Source organism: Macrobrachium rosenbergii, chromosome 4 (genome assembly GCF_040412425.1).
Source record: "Macrobrachium rosenbergii isolate ZJJX-2024 chromosome 4, ASM4041242v1, whole genome shotgun sequence".
Classification (NCBI taxonomy): domain Eukaryota; kingdom Metazoa; phylum Arthropoda; class Malacostraca; order Decapoda; family Palaemonidae; genus Macrobrachium; species Macrobrachium rosenbergii.
In genome coordinates this window covers 8,093,149-8,115,000 of record NC_089744.1, presented here as the reverse complement: position 1 = coordinate 8,115,000, position 21,852 = coordinate 8,093,149, and the positions used below count along the sequence as shown (strand labels likewise).

At 36.9% G+C, this 21,852-nt stretch overlaps 1 protein-coding gene across 15 annotated transcripts in view; it reads right to left on the bottom strand.

The window, feature by feature from the left end:
- Rdl (Resistant to dieldrin) overlaps positions 1 to 21,852 on the bottom strand; it is a 401,707-nt gene that overhangs the window by 333,273 nt on the left and 46,582 nt on the right. The gene's annotated exons all lie outside the window — the stretch shown is intronic.

The following is a 21,852-nucleotide window of genomic DNA, read 5'->3' as shown; positions in this document are numbered from 1 at the left end:
TCTTTCTTGCAGTTCTCTTTGTGAAGCCTTTCTCGTACAATGATGCCTATTAAAATAAAAATAACTTCATGGGAATAACTTGTATCCAACAGTGCTCCTACCCTGCCCTGGTAGGCAGCGGATTGATTTCTGTTGTTCTGCAAGTTCTATTCAAATTCAGGCTCTCTCAAGAATGAACCCATCTCCCCCATGATATATTAGTACTAAGTAAGCAGTAGCTACATATACCTTGCGCAAAAATCCGTGATAAAATATAATATGTACATACCCATGTGTTACACTCTTAAAGGCATGGGCGAGTGTATACACACACATACATATACAGACACACACACACACACACACATATATATATATATATGCTTGTGTGCATGTGAGTGTGTGTGTGTGTAATTCCAATTTGGTGTAACTTATTCTTGGGATCTAGTATATTTGATACACTAGTATACTTATGACTAAATAACTGACGTTGTAAAAGGTCTTATATATAATTACCGATTATTACGTATATAATTATAATATATATACATTATATATATATATATATAATTATATATATATATATATATATATATATATATATATATATATATATATATATATATATATATATATATATATATATATATATATATATATATGAGAGAGAGAGAGAGAGAGAGAGAGAGAGAGAGAGAGAGATAATTGGGGCGAGCTTGTTTTGTAAACAAAGGAAAAATATTAGAAAAAGACCGAGCGACTGAAAGAGAATCAAAAAATAATAACAAGGTAAAAAAAATAGCGAGCAAATAAAAATGAAACGGATATCAACCAATTGATGAATACGCAGTCTAACTGGGAAAAATTGGCAGTTAGGCTGAGGTTAGGGGGGCGGGGGAAGCGGACTCTGATGAATATATCCGGTTGATGAATAACGGGTTTTCTCCGGCGCACCAGTTAGGTGGCAGTTACTATCAGTAACGACTAGCCTTTAGATGGTCTGCTGGTCCCTTACGGACAATGACTGACTAAACAAGATCGTTGTAACGTAACTGGTGGAATGATTTAATATCTGAGATCTAGTTTGTTGACTATACAAATTTCTCTCTTACAAGCGAATTGATCATCGACAGAACGGCGTAAAAAGAGGAGACAATCAAAAGATACGTAATTATTTTTCAACTGAGCTTTCATACTAATCGATTATATTGAGGGAAATAAAAATAATGGCAGTGCTCATAAAACACATGGAAATTCTCATACGATTTGTTTTGAGCTAAGTTGGACTATTTGCTTTCAGGGCCGCGTGAACATTAACGAATGTGATTTTAGGATTTCCGTAAGACCAACCATGTTGCAAGTAACAATGGGATAGATTTTGGCGTGGATGTAAATCTGCCTAAGGATCAAAGGCATTTTTAATGCTGTCGACTTTGTTGTCGAGGAAGAGCACGTTAAAGAAATTAGTAGTACAATATCGTTGGCGAAAGAAAACATAAATGATGCAAAACATCTATAATAATAAAATCCGAGAGGATCTGATCTTGTTTGCCCTCCCTGTGTGACAGTAGGGTAGACATGACACAGCCAACTACCCTATGCAAACCGGTTTGTCCACCCCGGATGGGGGCGAGGTAGGTAGGGGAATGGGAGGGTAGGTGAGACATCCACTTTCCTCCTGCAAACGCGTTTGTCCGCCCCGGGTGGGGGCGGGGTAGGTAGGAGATCGGGAGGGTGGGGGAAACAGCGCGAGCCAACAAGCTCGTATATATGTGTAATAATGTTAATTCCATCTTTGTGCTCATGAATAACAACATACGATTTAATATCCAAGAGTATTTGGGAAAATGCGCAAAAGGCATTGATGGGGTCTTCTTACCTTTCTACAATTGCACTACCTTTTTTTAGTGATCACGGTTTTGTATATTTTTTTTTTTGTGGGGGTATATGGTCGTTATAGAAATTCAATTTAAGAACTGCTCATCTGAATATTCATTTGTGTCATCTCTGAATTACTTTCTTTGTTGACGTTATCCTTTTCGCAAACCGCTTTCGTCCAGAGAACCTAGAATCAGCATACTGAATGACTTTATGCAATGTGTTCATTAATCCTGTCTGAAAATCTCGCTTCGCCAAATTCAGTTGTCAATTTTCAGTGTGATTTGATCCCTCGTAATCGATACTTCATACCTAATCTCCCGTAATGAAATTAACCGAGTCATTAATAAATGATGTAATACAAAGCTATCAATTAAAGTAATTCCTTAATTCCTATAGACGCTATTGCTTCTTGTTCACCATTAATTCAATAATTCGGCAATTGTAGATCAGTCATCGTCAAATTTATATAAAAAGTTACGATAAGTCACAGCCAAATAATTTCATAAGAATTCTTCTTGTTCAGAAGTTGAAATAACCTACAGAGAATAAATGAATTTCAGACTCCCTAAGAGGTAAGATGAAAATAAAATTGTCTTTTATTCCTTTCATGAATAAAGGAAAAAAAAAAAAGGGCTGTCAACTCAAAATTTTACCAGCGAATCCTCGAGTAAGGCAAACTGTTGTCTGCAAGTAAATTCACTCATCCCTTAATGAACGGGTTGCAGTACTTTAATCCGCACTTTACAGTTCAGCTCGACGGAGGCAATCTGGCGCCTGTCTCCTTCCACTTACCAACGTCGGTTTTTGTTGCTCATTCCTGCATTCTTGGTTGTCCGGTGGCTTGTTTAATCTGAATTTGCTCCATCTCGCCCCTTCAAAATAGCTTTTTGGTTAGCTCCTTATTGTTGCGGCTCCCTCCTTACTCCTTTCCTTCTCCTTTGGTTTTTGCGATTCCCTTTCTCTCCTTTCCCCCATTCTCTAATAATAGCCGTTCAACTTCATTTCCTTTACTGTTGGTTTTCTTTTATCTTGATTGCAAGTTTGATATCCGCAACTCTCTTGTCCCCTGAAGGACCCTTGATAACTATTTAAATAATAGAGGGATTGTCTTTCAAACCTTGTTCGTAAGCGTTCGCTGCCTGTACTGGTTTTTGTCTCTTTGCCTTGACTGATGGACAAGACTTTTTGAACTGACACAGATTTTATTTTCCTGGATTATTCTAATGAGGCACTGACTGACTGTTTTGGTGGACTGCTTTCTTAGATCACCTCTTTTGAGGTCTCCATTTTGTAACGGCATTTGTTGAATGTAGCCTTGAGTACCTGACGTGGCCTGACCTCTCGCCTATAGGTTTTTTTCTTTTTTTCGTAGTGTTTTGCCTAACTTCTTAATGCCGTTTAATTACGTTTTCTCTTCCTCTTCCATTCTCATCCAAAGTAATCCTAAGTAGCACTAGCTTGGCACCACCTCGAGATTTAATCCTAAGTAGCACTAGCTTGGCACCACCTCGAGATTTTAGCCCATCGCTAAGACAAAGGGTACCTTGTGGAGGGGAGTGCTCACTTGCCCACAGGATATGGCAACTTCTTCTTGGCGATTTGTTTTGAAGATGATGCCTCATTCCGGTTCTGCTGCGTAAGACTCACAGGTTTGGCAGCTGACGTTAGGAGCTGTGTGTATGCTCTATAAACCCTCTCTTCCTAGACGGGGTTTGTATTTGATTGATTGAACCTCTATTTTCGCCTCACCTCTCATGGTTCCTATTCCATCAATGATGATGAACTTGGCTACGAATGAATTTTCTTACTGTGTTGCACTGATTTGTATTCACTGCAACATACTTACTCCATTGATCATGTTGCTTTTTAATACGTTTTGTGCTGGACTTGCTGATTACTGTCAAACTTCATAGAGACATTTCTAACAAGTTGTTTCTGTGTAATTCATCCGTTCATATGAAGGAAGTTCGTTAACTACCTTTCCGAGCTGTTACGACGGAACAAACATCTTGTTCTCTACTGAGTTGTAACTTTCAGACTTTTTATCCACCTTCTCGCCACAATCGTGAACAATTTATTTTCTTTATTAAAAACATATTTGTGAAACCGAGTGAAGTATGACGTAAAATCCTGTGGTGAACAATTTTAGTAGAAAGCAACGTATGATGAACATCTATCATTATTTATTGCTAGTACCGTGTATCCTTGATTCTAAAGAAAGATTTAATTGCAGCAATTAACAGGCGAGTCGTTACTTGCTGATACTGGTGGTGGTTATAGTGATGAAGATAACGAAGATTACGAAGATGGGGATATTATAAAGAGAATATCCACGGAAAGAGACTCTTCAGTAGACTCTGGCTGAGGCTTGTACTCTTTTTGGTATTGGGTGAAAAGAAAAACGGAAATGTCTAGGCTTCTATTTCGTGGTAGGTCTGGCACTTCGTTGATCCCTCCAGGGGAATTCGTGTAAGTAAAGCTCGAATTACAAACCTCGATGAAGCCTGTCCACGCCATTTCAGGCCCTTGAAAAAGAGCCCACTGCGGTCTATAGGTTTGCTTTCGGTCGAATAATAAAGAGCTTTTAGTCCAGTGCGATGTACTCTGATTAAAACGTCGAGTGCAGATGCTTTGGCTGAAATTCCCTTCTTGGCATTCCATGTGAAAAATCTTCAACGCATTACATCAGGAGATATGAAGACTGACAGACGACGGAGGCGCAAATGTAATAAACGGAAGAGAAATTGTCGAGATAACAGACAAAGCAAACGAGAGGAAGAACCTTTGACAAACTGAGTGGAGAGGGTTTCACGTGACGGAAAAAAACATACTGAGTAGAAAACGATGGAGACAAAGACAAATACCCAAGGAATAGTCGGTGAAATGGAGACGAGATGGAAATAGGTGAAAACAAACGAAAAAGAGTCATTCCAAATTGAAGCGATGGTGCGCTTAACTTTAATTGCTGTGGTGGATGGTGGCTGGATGCACGACCAACCTCCACCCAGACCCAGATTACATGAAAGAGAGGCCATTAACAGTTGGGACAGAGAGGTGGTCGGGGAGAGAAGAGCGAAGAAAGGGGAAGATGACGCAGAGAGAGAGAGAGAGAGAGAGAGAGAGAGAGAGAGAGAGAGAGAGAGAGAGAGAGAGAGAAGGGAGTAAGAAGGATAGTGATAAGAGTATAAAGAAGCAAGAAAGAGAAGAGTGAAAGTTTATGGCAATAGAGTCTGAAAAACAGTATGCATCTTCATTAGTTTTATTTATCCGTCCTCTCGAAGGCATCAGTCACAAGGGAACCGAAGGGATTTAATCACCACTCCCACCAAATACTGAAAGAGGATGGCTGAGAGAGAAAGAGAGAGAGAGAGAGAGAAGGGTAAATCAAAACATGGCTGAAGAAGATGGTTTGACAGATGACTGAGGGCGGACCAAGTTTACAAGAATAAATTAACAAAAGATTAACAAAAGGAGAAAAAAACTAGCGAGGAGCTTAAAAATGTGCTATAAAAAGAATCATCATCAATGTTTATGACTATGAAGTCACAGAATGCGAAGGAATAACAGTTAACACAAAACAGAACCAAGAAGTAGTGTACGACATTTATATTTTCTATCATGCTGTTATTCCCTAGATATACTAAGTTTACACACACTCACACACACACACATATATATATATATATATATATATATATATATATATATATATATATATATATATATATTATATATATATATATATATATATATATATATATATATATATATATATATATATATATATATATATATATATATATATATATATATATATATATATATATATATATATAGAGAGAGAGAGAGAGAGAGAGAGAGAGAGAGAGAGAGAGATACTGAAACAACAATGAGCACCAATGCAAAAACTTATACAACATTTGTCGAGTTAAACACGCCATGTCTCATCAGTAATACACGGGACCCCTAAAAAAATCTCCCTGTCTTTTCCAGACCCGAATACTCTTACACTTAGGTGTTACTAATTGCGATAACTTCCAGCCATTTGCGTCTAAAAATGACAGTTCTCCAAACAGACATCTGTTCTCTTTACACTCGTAAACATTTGATTCATAACCTCAGGGATAGAAACCTCAAATGTTTCATTTTCACGCCGTGCAGAGCGGCCAGAAGGCTGCTCTGTTATTTCCCGGCAATCTGCGAGAGAAACAATGAGGAGTGCTAAAAGCTTCAAGGGGAGAGACCATACAGGTAACCTTTCCTCCGACCTAGGGAACCACAATCCACCAATAGGTCCCCTTCCTCCCATGTCACCGAAATTGCCCAGGGCAGTAATATCCAAGTAACACCGCTTACTACCATACTGAGGCCTGCCGTTCTAAGCTGACTGACCTGACACACACGGGCGTGTTGCGGTCTGTATATAGAATTCAACGACAATATTGATATTCATAATGGTAATAATAATGGATACACACGTAATATATATTTATATGTTTTATATGATACATATGTATATGTGTGTGCGCGCGCGCGTGTGTGTGTATGTATCTATTATTAATACCATTATGAAAGTCAATATTGTCGTTAAATTCATTATATCGACCGCAAGTATCAGCAAATTTTTTTAAAGGAAAGGTTAACGCTCAGGACCACGACTGATGTCATAAGCAGTGTTTGAAGTTATAGATCGCGATTTTTCGAAACTCAAAGGCTGAAGTCAATAAAATGGTATTTTAGCGCATCGAAGTTTCAAGTTCTGGTTCACGAAGTCTTGCAAGATGAAGGTCAAGTAAGAAAAGGAGTAACTATATAAGCTTCGTTGAGATTTGAAAGCAAAATTTTCGGTAAATGCACGTTCCAATAGCCCAAAAGGACGGAATAAAAAATACAGTAAACAATATGAAATTTAAAGGAAGAATTACGTCAGATGATAAGGACCCGCCATAGAAGAGCAATGGAAGCATAAAGAGAAGGTTCACTTCAGAAACTTTGTCAGAGTAAGTGAACAACAAAGAGACAATCAGGATCACATCTGCTAGCAAGTAAGGGGGAACGAGAGATATCAACAGTGACAATGATTACAAGATAATTTATAGAGAGGGGATACAGAATAATCTTTCACCCTAATATAGAAATGTATTGGGGTGAAAGTTTCTTGATTTCTATATAGAAATATAGAACAGTTCTTTGTAGAAAAAAGGAATATACATCGAGTTAGGAATACAATACGTAAACTTATGGGACGGGAGTTTCATATAAGCAATGCGATAACGTAAAATAAGAATGCAGACTTTTGCTCTTGAATTGCAGAGATCTCAAATATGGAATCCACAGACCCATTCGTGGTAATTTGTAACTCAAAAGCCTATTCACAACGTGATAAATTTTCGAAACCTCTCCGAGTGGAAATGTAAATATTACGAAAAGAGTGAACGCGATACCGTGATGTAAATGTGAAAGTGACAGATGGAGGTAATAAGATAGCACATGACCAAAATAAGAGATAACCCAGGAGCATGATGAATGATGCAGATGTTAATAAGGTTGATGATGAGGGCGGTAATGGTGCTGATAGTGGAGGTAAGGCTGGCTGCTTTGATAAATGAGAGCAAGCCGATATGCAGCACAGCAGGAAAATGAGGTGCAATGCTGCCCAAACGTTATGAAAAAACGAGAGAGAGAGAGAGAGAGAGAGAGAGAGAGAGAGAGAGAGAGAGAGAGAGAGAGAGAGAAGAGAGAGAAATTTTCTTACCTAAAAGTACTAAATTCGCAGAAACGACAATGCTGCCCAAACTTTATGAAAAAACGAGAGAGAGAGAGAGAGAGAGAGAGAGAGAGAGAGAGAGAGAGAGAGAGAGAGAGAGAGAGAGAGAGAGAAATTTTCTTACCTCAAAGTACTAAATTCGCAGAAACGACAAAGGAGATCAGTAACCCATAAGATAACGCAAGTGTTCTAAATATTGGAAAATCTCATTACCTACATACGTACATACATATATACATTAGGTAATTTCCATATGCCTTACGTAAAAGAAAAATATTTCGTACTACTTTAAGGACACTACAGAGGGCGTGGTTGTTTAGTTTACATATACACGATTCCGGTTATAAAATATATAGATCAATTAAAGATTACTGATGCCGATGCATACGCATACTGAATATATGGGTCTGTGATTCAAGTGCAATTGTAAGAATATACAAAATCACTCTTATCGACTGATATACTTACCCAAGCTTCAATTTAGACTGGTACTCTCAGTTTTACTATTCGTCAACTTAACATCGCAGAATTATTAGTGAATGTGCAAGTAAGCTACTTCATCACGAAAAACTTTCGCTTTGTATTAAGTAGACTTGGTTTTATTGCTATTCATATCTTACTTAGTATACAGTACTATTTACGATTACTTTATTTCTTAGCTGTCAGTTTGTCAAAGCTTTGGTAAGCAGAAATAACATTCTAAACTTGGCAGACCGTAGAAAAGTTCAGTGTCTGTGATCAGTCTGTAGCATGCACTCCAGGTCAACAAGCTTTAATTTCTATACATGACACGGACAGAACTCGATGAAATCTGTAGCTGATAACGATTTATGGACAAAACACTGACGGCAATGCTTTTTACCTCAATGACGTACTTGCAACTATAGTTGGTGGGCTTTATATAAAATCGGTATTGCAACTCTGTCTTCAAATCCTTGTCCCATTCTATCACATTAAAAGAATCTGCAGCCATTTCTCTCATAGCCATCAATCTCTGATGTTGTAATGCGGTAGCCAAGATTTCTAAATGTTCTTGGTAATTCGATCGCAAGTCATTTAAATCGACTCAAGAATTTGAGTCATGTTTCCTACTAGTTCTTATTTAGTCACATATTGAGTTATCACGATACTTTTTCAGAAGTGTGATGTTCCCATGGGGATCCTTTCATAATTCAGACCGAACAGGCGAGGAGTGAAATTAATCTCTAGATTCAGCTGTTCACTTACAAAAACAATTTACAAAATACCCTCTGCGTCAAGCTTTATTTACTCAGGGGCCTGTGTATCTGAGAGAGACAGAACCTTTAATCATAATTATTACTCGTGGAAATTTGATTAATTCAGTTATTAGTGTTTATATCGTCAAGGGACAATTATGTCATTGGACTGCATAAAAGCCCTATGCTGGTACTGGCCAGGTGCTGTTGAACTAATAAAGAAACACAAAAATAGCAGTGATACCGATGAGGCCAGACTGATTGATCAAACGAAAGTGGGACTAGCTCAAAGGATGAAGTATGGAAGTGGTGAAATCAATGAACACATCACATCACTGTGTTCAGAGAAAAATATCAACGCTTGGGGAAAAATTAATGCCATAGGTGAAGTATCATATAAAATAACCAAGTTTTTTCTCAGTTATGTTAGCATTTTATGTAAAATTTTCACATCCTCTCTCTCTCTCTCTCTCTCTCTCTCTCTCTCTCTCTCTCTCTCTCTCTCTATATATATATATATATATAATGTATATATACATATATATAAATTTATATGTATATATATATATATATATATATATATATATATATATATATATATATATATATATATAAACATATATATTCTCAGTAACTTTAAAAGCACGATACGTTAACCGTTTTTGAGAAGTAAAATTGTTTAATGCACTACAGAAGGACAATTCTTATCTCAAACAGAAACTCTTCAATAATTTAGTGTTAAAATGAATTTCACTTCAAAATTTAAAAATCAAGATTTTCCCCGAGTGCTAATGCTTGTAACCTAAATGTAAAAAGGAAGTTTATTTATAGAATGCATAAACGTTCATATGCGTACAAAGACAAATTCTACAGTTTTGGTCTGTTACGTTCACTGCTAGCTTAATATTCGATAGGGAAAATTCCATGCATTTTAGTCTTTCCCTGGCAACAAGACACGAAACAATACAAGACAGAGCCCCTCCCTTATTAGGAGATTACAAAATATCGGTGAAGCTCTTCAAATATTTCTGATATCTTGGTCAAAGAACGGGGATGTAATAAATTAACATGGTTCTTTCTACTTAAAGAAATATACAAACATTCGGCTAACTTTTGGTGCCTGAAAATTATAAAAATCTACTTAAAAAGAAAGGCGGGGGGGGGGGATGCAGTGAATTTAGTGTTACATCTCTTTATTACCTAAATTTACTGTTCGAATCTTGTGTACTCTATAATAATAAAATCCGAGTGGGCCTTTTCTTGTTTGTCCTCTCCCGGGTGACAGTAGAGGAGACATGACACAGACACCCTACCACAGCAAACCGGTTTGTCCTCCCCGGGTGAGGGAAGGGTGGGTAGGGGAACGGGAGGGTAGGGGAGACATCCACCCACCTCTCGCAAACCTGTTTGTCCAACCGGGTGGGGGTGGGGTAGGTAGGGGATCGGGAGGGTAGGGGAGATAGCAGCAACGGGTTCCAGAGCGAGTAGCACGCGCCAACAAGCTCGTATTTCAGCAATTTAAGTTGCATAATTTCCAACCACTGAAATCTATATTAAAAGCAAGAGCTCTGTGCAAGTTCGCTCTTTCATCACACTGAAGGGCTTCTTCACTCAAACGTAGTTAAAGGCAGGATTTGGAACATTAAGATAATCGTTCATTTCTCTGAATATTCTGATATATACTCTCTCAGCTTTTGGCAGACCAACCAAATTTCAGGTATAATTTTACTTCAAAGACAAAAGCACCTTTGTAAATCTGAATGCAATCTGCATTTTTATATCTGACATTGACGGGTAAGAAATTTTTATGACGTTCGAGATGCTGTTAATAACGGTATGATCCTATAATGGTTGCGTCAAACATCTTTCTCCTTTTTGTTCTGATTTCATAAAATAAAAGATTTCTTTCTTGCAGGATTATAATTTGTGCAGGTTGTAAAAATGTTCTAACCCTTTAGGCATCTATAGATCCTCAACATGAATCATATTCCTGCGCATATATTGATCAACCTATTAAAACTAGAAATTCTCTACTAGGAAATAGTCTAAAAGTTATCTCTGGCTAGTCATCACTGTTTGTGAAAGAAAATATAATCTTATTATCTGTTTTATACATAATCTTATTATCTGTTTTATACATAATCTTATTATCGATGTTACACTTAATTGCATTATTATCATGGCGACGATAATCACCAGTATCACACAGAAAAAGCTATTAATGGTCCCTCTCCCACCCAGCAATTTCCATGAAGCCTCTTTCAAAACCGATGCGCGTCTATCCATAGCAGTGATACGACCTCTCCGTAAGCCAAACGTGTTGCGAATTCGGCTTCCAGCTAACCCCTTTTAAAAGTGAATGGGCATCAAGTCTGATATTGGAATAGTAATGCATTAGGGAAATTTTATTTCTCATTTAATCTCCATTTCCCATTAAGATTTTAATCTCGTATTTCCTCTTATGCCTCTCTCAGTGAATGGCAGGGGACTCAATGATATAAAGCCTTGGAAACTGCAATGCCTATGACTTTTTCTTCCAGCATTTCTGCTTTATACTTTTCCATAGCTCACTTGGCCCCCCTGCCCAACAGATTTATATCGCTATTTTACCTTGTATAGCCTTTATCTCCATGCCACTTATATGTTATATGGCTCCATCTCTCTCATCTTGTGCATTTCGATAATAAATGGTCCTACGTTTCTCTTCCTCTTAATTGAATTCTAATTTTGGTCATTTTAGGATTTTGAGGGAAAAAATGCTGACGGTCATAGCATACCGGCCCAACCAAAGCCGATATTGCTCTTTCATTATTTTTGAGGGTTAAGAGAAGATTTGCATTTTTATCAAGTCATTTGGGATATTCCGCAAACGCAGAGGCTTTCGCTGCATCATTTCACGAAATTCTTTTTCTCATTAATATCTTCCTGACACATAAAGCAGACCTGGGCAATGAGATCATTAGTATTTTCATGACGCCAAGGCATTAATTATGTGGGTCTTCCACTTCTTCATCTTGGTGGCTGACACAGATTACATGTCGCAGGATCAGCGATCTGTCAAGTTCCTAATTTTCCTGTTTATACTGAATCATTCATTTTTAAAGCATTCAATGTTTTCGCTTTACGACCATGATTCTCTGACAAATAATTAATGGCTGTTGTTGGGTTGGATCGTTTTCTTGCTGCGTCCTACGACTTCTTTCGACAACCGTCGTCTTGATTACTTCACCCTTCTACGTTGCACAGCTATATTTACTCCCTTTTCTCACTTAAAGTGTGTGTGTGTGTGTGTGCATACATGCGTGCGTTTGTTGATGTGTTATAAAGCATACCATTACGTCTCTCATTTCGTCAAATAAATTCTGCCACACAAATGCAAATATAAGTGCATAAACCGAAAGGTCCAATTCCGGCACGTGGCTTGAAAAGGGAAGCGGATAAAGAAAGCCACATAAAAAGACCTGGACAATTATACGAAATTCGGCCACCAGCAATTTCTACAATGATTACCGAAGCATTAAACCTCTCTATGGGCTGCCCGGCTGGCTCCCAGGGCTCCTTCCTCCCCAGCACCTCCACCCCTCCCAACGCGGCCCGCTAAACGCCTCCCATTTTCCCGGATATTTCGACCCCGCTAATTAAAATGATAATCAAAGTCACGAATGTTCTGTAATCAATAGAATGTTTGGACGGAGTTAACAAACAAATTAAGGGTAGGGTCGGGAGGGAGGGAGGGCTTTCACGGGGTAACTCTTTTGTGTAAGGAATGGAGGAGTAACCCTTCCGAGTGCGGAAGGAAACGCGATAACCCTTTTTGGGAAGTAGAGGGAGAGAATTAACCCTTCTGATGTAGGAGGACTTGGAGGATAACAATAGTGGGGGAGGATGTAAAGCCAATGGCCCTTTCGAGGAAGGGAAGGAGGAGAGCTCCCTCTCACAAGGAGGAATAAAGGTGGAGCCTACATGGGTGGCGAAGGGATAGGGGTTAACCATCCAAAGGGGGGAGTGGAGAGGAACACCTCTGAGAGAGAGAGAGAGAGAGAGAGAGAGAGAGAGAGAGAGAGAGAGAGAACACTGTTTGGAAAGAGCAAAGAGGCATCAGGCTACCTGACATTAAGAGAGCCCATTACAAAAATCGATGGGCTTTTAAAGGATCCATCATCTAACCAGGAATCTTTTAGAGGCAGGGGGATTTCCTATTATGAGATTTATCCTCCATCCTTTCACCCATTTTTTTTTAGTGACGAGCTTGTTTATTTCTCTGTAGCTAATAATTCAATGCTAAAAACATAATTTTCTCTTTAATAAAAGTTTTGAATATATACGAGTACCATATTTAGAAGAAACTGATCATTTATGTCAATATCTTTGGGGATTGATGATTGATAGTAAAATAATAATAATAATAATAATAATAATAATAATAATAATAATAATAATAATAATAATAAAATAATAAAATAATAATGAATATGAAAAAAATAATAAGAAAAGCAGTTCACAGACTCTCATCCACATTTTTGTTTCAAAAAGAAAGACTTACGAATAAAATTCACAGAAGGCTCGGCAGATTATACCGAAATTGCAAATATCTGAGCCATACTTACGAAGCGATTGAACACATGAAACACTCTTGACCCAGGTGGCTGGAACCTGACTCAAGCTGTATGGAAAAAACCAAAAATGAGAAAGCGATCTAGACCTTGTACACTCCAAGCGAAGTTCTGTACATCTTTCAATGGACCGGTGATTTCTTGTGACAGGGGGATTCCGCAGGAAGTGACTCTTACTTATAAAAGTTTGAATTGGAGATATTTCCCAAAATAGAGGCCCACAGGGGAAATCGGGGCAGTCTTAGGTTACCACTGACAAATCGCTGGCTAGAAAATAGAGTGTTTTGAAAGATATACTACTGCTGGTATAATATGAGAAAATAATTTAATAACGTATTGAATAAAAAATAGCTGTGACTAAAAATCAAATTTTTAAATGCGTTAATTCCTGCATGATATCGTACCTGGTTGAAATGGGGGTTTTGACGACTTTTACAAACCAACACTGAGGCCAACAGAAGTATGGTTAACAATAATTTAGCCCTAATACACTTCTTCACTCACTCACCCCACCTTTCTCTCTCTTTTAAAAATCAAATCCTTCTAGTAAATTTAATTCGAATAAATGAAGAGTGTAATATTCTTCAGCAAACGAAAATGATTCCATTTTTATATATTTCTCTTCCAAGGTTTTGCTGCTGAGCTCCGATACCTTCCTTCCCAGACTCAGAAGTGTTGCCAATCGATGAGTGTCGGTCGAGAATTTTATCCACACAAGGCAAATTTTTCGTAAAATAGGTTTGCTGTGAAGAGCCACACTGCGTTAAGGTAGGATAAGAAGAGAGAGAGAGAGAGAGAGAGAGAGAGAGAGAGAGAGAGAGAGAGAGAGAGAGAGACGAGAATGTAAAATATTTATAAAGAGAGATGGGAATTCGCCATACTCAAAGGACACCTAATAAAACTAAAATTTATAAATATATATATATATATATAAATATATAAGATAATTAGCATATATATGGATAGGATATATATATATATGATAACTAAAATATATATATATATATATATATATATATATATATATATATATATATATATATATATATATATATATCATATATATAAATATGTCAGATGGATAAAACAATAAAAAACAAATATAGATATGTGAGAGAGAGAGAGAGAGAGAGAGAGAGAGAGAGAGAGAGAGAGAGAGAGAGAGAGAGAGAGAGAGAGAGAGCCCAAATTGCGGAGCATTCCTTTATTTGCTGCAAAGTGAGCGAGAGAGCGAACAAGAGAGAAAAAAAGAGCATCGTATCAAGTGAGGAATATTGGAAAAGTTCCCTGAACGACGATAAAGGAGGAAATGGCAAATGGGGAAAGACATTTCAATGTTTATAATTAGAAGAACGTAAACGAAGCTGGGAACCGACTAGAACCGTCTCCACGACTTGGGAACGAAATGGCTGTTGAAATAAGGGAATTATTTCTAACTCTTGAATGTTCCCTTGCGTTTATTGGTTAACGATCGGCGTCATAAGCATCCGAGAGGTTTTGAAATAAAGAGATGGATCTGGTTATGAAATCTCTTCTTCTACTAACACAGTTCTAGGGGTCACGAAATATATTATCCTGTAAGAATAACGCTTAACCTTGCCAAATTTCAAATATGTCTCGTTTGGAAGAGTAGAGTCCTTGTAAAACTTTAAGGTATGCATACTCACTTGCATGAATATATACACACATACAGATATACTTACATTATATATATATATATATATATATATATATATATATATATATATACATACATATATATACATACATACATACATACATACATACTGTGTTTATATATACACACACATATATACTATATATATGTATATATATATGGCGGTACCATGTTATGAGGATACGAGACCTCTTACGTGTCCAGTACTAAAAACTTTTCGACCTTCGTAGAAGAATATCTAGCTTCTTTTTTGAATACACCAACCATAGATTACGAAATTTCGTAAAATATTTTCAGCTGGTGGTGATAAAATCGACGCGATTCAGCATATATTAAACGAAGACTGATCCTTCCTAGCCAGTCTAAGATATTGAAAGATCACCATGGCTCACTGGCTAAGAAGAAGCACTTTGAGTTTTATTTTTGGTCAGATGTTATGGGCAGGCTCTCTCTCTCTCTCTCTCTCTCTCTCTCTCTCTCTCTCTCTCTCTCTCTCTCTCTCTCTCTCTCTCTCTCTTTATTTTGCATCTAAGTTTCTTTATTTTCTCTGTCTTTCAGAAAGAGATGCAAGGATAATAATACCATACTGTAACACTATTGTACTAATGTGAATTTCAAAATCTATTTTGATGTGACAGAGGAGTTAAGAGAATTACTCCAGCGACTGTACAATACCCTATGCTCCTTCTTGTTTTAAACACAGTTAAAAAATAGCTTTGTTATATTTACAGCTAATTCCCATATGTTGCTCCTGTACTTATCACTTTAATGCCTTGAAAGCAGTAATTCGGCTTTCAAGAAAAATCGGTCATCATGAGTGAATTCTATCTTCTCCAACGAATGTTTAAAGGTCAGCAGGTCAAGCATATTAACACCTAAAAAAGGAAACTATGATATTCCAGAGCACAGTCAGACACTTTTGGCTTTGTGGTACTTGTGTTTTGAAACAGTTACTCATAAAAGAAATCTGTGGAATAATGATGATTCTTTATGTTATGGCTTTTACTTCCTATATGGAGACCATCAGAACAAAGTAATGTTTTCCTACGCAAAACCTATGGAGAGAGAGAGAGAGAGAGAGAGAGAGAGAGAGAGAGAGAGAGAGAGAGAGAGAGAGAGAGAGAGAGAGAGAGAGAGAGGCGGCCTAGCAAAGGTAGTCAAAAAAGGAGAAACAGAAGTAGGACATCGAGCTTGACAATAACTCGGAACACGCTACAACTCAATGGCAAAAAAAAAGGCTAAAAATAAAAGTAAATAAATAAATTCCACGAAAAACGAGCAGCGCTGGACAGTAAATAATTGGCTGACCAAGGTTTTTCGGGCTCAACTCTTATGGCGGACGCTATGTACAGAGAAAAGATGTATAGCTAATTGGATTGAGCAAACTGGCCACGCAATGGTTTGGATACTTAGTGTCTCATTTGTTGACACGCCTCGTTAGCCTAAGCCTTGTTTGTCAAATAAGGCCGGCCGTGATTCCTTCTTCCCTACCTTTTACGATTTTATGAAGAGGATTTGTTTTTCCCTTTTCTCAGTGTTGTAAAGTAAAATCAAAATCCATAAGCGAAAGATGATAAAAGCGGCAGGAGGATGAGTTACTATGACATTGCCGGAATTGCTCCCAGTCTTTACTGACTTTGAGTTATTGCAATACATTCCGGGTTTATATCACTGTGGCACTGCAAATGAAAGTCAGCAGGAACCTCCAACCGTAACTGCTATGTACCAGTGAATTTGTGACGCAAGCCAACTTTTCTGCTTATCATTTGATTAGCTCACATGAAGTAACATTTCTAAATAGAGCAACCATTTGATAAACTTTAAGTAAGCTAACACCTTAGCAGCAATCACTGATACACTAACATATCTGAAGGGTCTCAGAAAAATGGTTAAACTAGTAAAACACCATTCTATTTTAATAGCGCTGAAAATCCTATGGTACGCTAATACAGGTGTTGAGATATTTTATGGTGACTATGGTGTTGCATACTATTCTAAGTGGTAAAGAGCTAGACTTTGTTAGGTCTGTGATTCGATCTCTGCCTGCTATCTCCAGCCAACGCAGCTGGTGTTCGAGACAGACTTGTTACCCTATATATATATATATATATATATATATATATATATATATATATATATATATATATATATATATATATATATCAAATGATGTTTAAGAATGTATGCTAAAGTGCGTGTGTGAAATATGACAAACTTCCACTGTACTGGGATATAAAGAGCGTAATACTCGCATTCAGTATTATTCTCCAGCTCACGCAAAATTACTATAAACATCTTTAGCAAAATAACAACTGCTTGACTTTATATGGTATGGTACTTTTAAAAAATAGACAAGTTTAATAATAAATCTTCAAATATAGCGTTTATAAAAAAAAATTGTTACAACTGACGGGGTAAATTAAGCCCGAGAAATTCTAGGATGGAAAATAATATGCAGCTCTAAACATTAACGCACTCTGTGGTCTTTTCTTTCCAAGTTAAGATTCTCTGCGTTGACAGAAGCGTTAAGTAGGCTCAGATCAACATTATCTAAAATTTTCCGAAGCATTATTTTGTTCTTAAAAATCAGTATACTAGGTAGGAAAATACTTCTAATTTGACTTTAATACAAGTTTACCATAAAGCCGCGCAAATAAGCCTCACTGAAAAGCAAAACATCATATCAATATTATTTTACTTTCACCTTCCATGCACTGCACTGCATGCGTACGATTACATGTATGTGTATGTATATTAGACATATATATGAGGCTTTACAATCTTCAGAAACAGAGAGAGAGAGAGAGAGAGAGAGAGAGAGAGAGAGAGAGAGAGAGAGAGAGAGAGAGAGAGAGAGAGCATTTCTAACGACGGTCAAGCAGGTGAGCCATTGCATTAATCCAGATTAAACGTGAATGCCACCAGGTACTGTAATACAATACTCATAGAAAGTGGCACAAGGAGGATTTTTACAAGTTTTTCATGCTTATTAATTGAATTAGGTTTTAATTTTTTTGAAACTTCAAAACTTGCCATATGAAAATAAAGGCATCTGTTCGAAGATTTTCTGTATGAAAAGAAACCAATTTTTCTTCGAAGAGAAATTATTTTTGAAACTATACTCCTTATTTACGATTTTGGAGACAGTGAAATATGGGTATAAGTAACCGTAGACTTAATTTACTTACCGGGTAACATTCATCTCCATTAAGTTATTGTATGTGTCTTAGAGTTTTATCAGATTGGAAAACACCTTTTATAAAGGTTCATAAGCTCAACAGAAGAATTAGAGGTCATATAGTTCCAAGCATATCATCATTACAGGTACAAATTTGCATAAACATACCAACAATTCACCTAAATACAGATGTTCGTTATTGTTTTGGTACAAAAAAAGAAATATTTTGCTTGAACACACAAATATTTGATACATATGTATTTATATGTTTGAATAAACAAACATTTGATACATACGTATATATATATATATATATATATATATATATATATATATATATATATATATATATATATATATATATATGTGTGTGTGTGTGTGTGTGTGTGTGTGTGTGTGTGTGTGTGTGTGTGTGTGTGTTTGTATCAAATGTTTGGGTATTCATTCAGGAAAAATATTTGTTTTCGTACCAAAACAATACCGCACATCTGCATTCAGGCGAATTGCTGGTATGTTTATGCAGAGTTGTACCTGTGATGATTATATGCTTGGACACTGTATGGCCTCTAATTCATCTGTTGATCTTATGAACATTTATAAAAGGTGTTTTCCAATCTATTACACATATAGTAAGTTAAAGAGTTGAATGTTATGCGGTACATAAAATAAAGTCTACGGTTACTTATTTCCACATTTCACTACCTCCAAAACGTGGATTATATTTTAAAAAATAATTTTACTTCGAAGGAAAATTGGTTTCTTTTCATACTGAAAATCTTCGGAACAGATGCTTTATTTGTATATGAGATGTATGGAACTTTCAAAACAACCTGAAACCTAATTCAATTAATAAGTAACCAAACATGCAAAAATTCCTCTTGTGTCACATTCTACGAGTAATGTTTTATACTTGGTGGCTTCCATATGTTTACTCTGGATTAATGCAATTGTTCGCCTGCTTGACCCCCGTTAGAACGGATCCTTCTCTGTTTCTGAAGAGGATTGTCAAGCCTCATAAATGCCGCCTGTCTGATTGGTCCGAGGCTGCTTCTCTTTCATGGAAATGGCTTCCAAGATCGCTAAACGCTGGGGACCCGGCTGGGTCTCTGCTCTATTGATGGCTTGCATCAATTTTGTTCCTGATAGCACTGGGCCAGTATTCGTTGCAAGTAAGTTTAGCTTCTCTTTGAACTACATGCATTGCACGTACACTAGCAACTTCTGTTTAAGCATTAATGCTCAAGTGTACATATATATATACATATATATACACATATATATATATATATATATATATATATATATACTGTATATATAAATATATATATATATATACTGTATATATAAATATATATATATATATATATATATATATATATATATATATATAATTGTATAATTTACTAGTTACATTTTTACCAGACACGTATGTAATTTTAATAACTAAAATTCCCGTCTTTGTGGTCAGGTGGGTTAAGGTGACCTTGTTCTTATATTCCCAGTGCGGGTTCGAATCCTGGTACGGACATCAGAATTTCTTTATTTGGATCTTGAGGCTTTGTTGTGACAAGCGTATCCAAAAAGTGTAAAGAAATCGAGAAGTTAAGAGGGTATATTGGTTATTACACAAAAAATACACACACGGCTATACATACATATATACATATACCGTATATATGTATATATGGCAACCTTCAAACGTTTTCTATGATAAGGGGTCGCTCCCGACGAAAGACAATTCAATGATCACTGCTACATTCATAATTTATCTGTTTAATTGCAGGTCCACTAGGTTAGTCAATTCATATATCTGACAGAAGGTTCATCATTCCGGCATCGGATACCCTTAAACACAGACCCACATTTACCCTTTCGCCTCTAAAACTCAAGTTTCCTGGAACGCTGTGGCAGTTATTTTCGAATAACTCGGTATCACCATTTATAGGAAACTCTCTAGCGTTCCGCTTCCTTTCGTGTAGCATTTCAAAATTTTACTTTATTTCCATTAACATGCCACCCTCACTTTCCCCACTTGGCCAAACCATCTCACGTAACTCTGGGGCATCTTTTCGCTTACCCTAAGCTTTTTACCACTTCTACGCATCAGGACTTTTCTCATACCCTTTACGAATAATTCATTGCTACAGCTTCAACCGTTTTCTTTCCGTTGTATTTCCTTTCTGTACTTTACTTCTATAAAGCGGAGTTGGCTCAACAATCCATTCAAGCATTCCAACCTCGGCTCCCACAAGCACACCTTGGTCCTTTCCACATCCTGCAACCTTCCTTGCTTCACCCAATCTGTGACTCACCTCCTCTCTCATCTAACTCCACAACACCAGTCTTCCACTATTCATATCAACATTCATTGCTCCATCTCCCAAGCTTCCATTATCGTGTTCACGATTCGAGGCCACGTTCTCCAACGTTTATTCCTATGTTTCTTTTGAGACATTGGGATCTCAGACAAAGGTGTTCATAATGTTAATGGAAACGTGAAACAATTATTTGTGGCAAATGCAAACGTTGTCCATTTACTTACATGAGTAATTTTTGTTAATCTTCAGATTTTTGCATGAGGACTAGGGTTAATCGTATTTCTAATATATTTCAGCCAGTCGTCCAAAGTTATCTCATAGCGTTTTTACGAAGCTTATCGGAAAGTAAAGAAAATCAGCAATTACTTTCCCGCTATATACAACATTATTTTGCAGGAATATTATACAAAAACACGAAATGAATTTAGTTTAATGCGACACCTCTAGGAAACTGCTGCTTTTTCATAGCTGCCATTTTCTTTTGCTTATTACGCACGATCTTTTTTTACTGACTTTAGTAATGATCGTGTAGTAGCATATACAAAAGACAGTTATAAATATACAAATTATATCAAACAATTACGGGTATATGAGCAAATCCCCGCGAACGAGAGAGAGACAGAGAAAAAGAATGTGAGAAAGGATAGGAAACAACAGGTGAACATATCGCATCTAGATACAAAATTTCTATTTTTAATAAAAGTAAACGGAATTTCAAGTCATCAGTGAAAGCCAAAAATTTTTCGAATATCAAACAGATATTATTAGCGGAGTAATGCGCAATAATGACCCCAATAACTTCAAGTAATGACCCCGATATAATTCTACGTGGCAGAATGGAGAATATAGACATAGGGTCTTTGGTTGTTATACGGGGGTCGGATGGCCGGACGGGGTGTAGGGGACTGGGCAGAGGGCCTTATCGGCAGTGAGAGGGCAATTACCAACAATTAACTGGATCCTTTGGATGATAATATATCGCGCACAAGCTCAGTAATTCGATGAACAAGGCGTTATCAGCAGCTGCTCTTTGATCCTCACTAATCTCTCCTCTTATCGCCCCCTTCTCTTCCTCCTCCCCCTACTCCTCCTACTTCCTCGTCTTCTTCTCTCTCCCACTATCATTATTTCTCATAGCTTGATTTCATGCTCGTTATTTTTCCCTTTCGTTCTTTTCGATATTATGACGGTGTTTCTGGACCCCCTCAATTTAATTTTAGA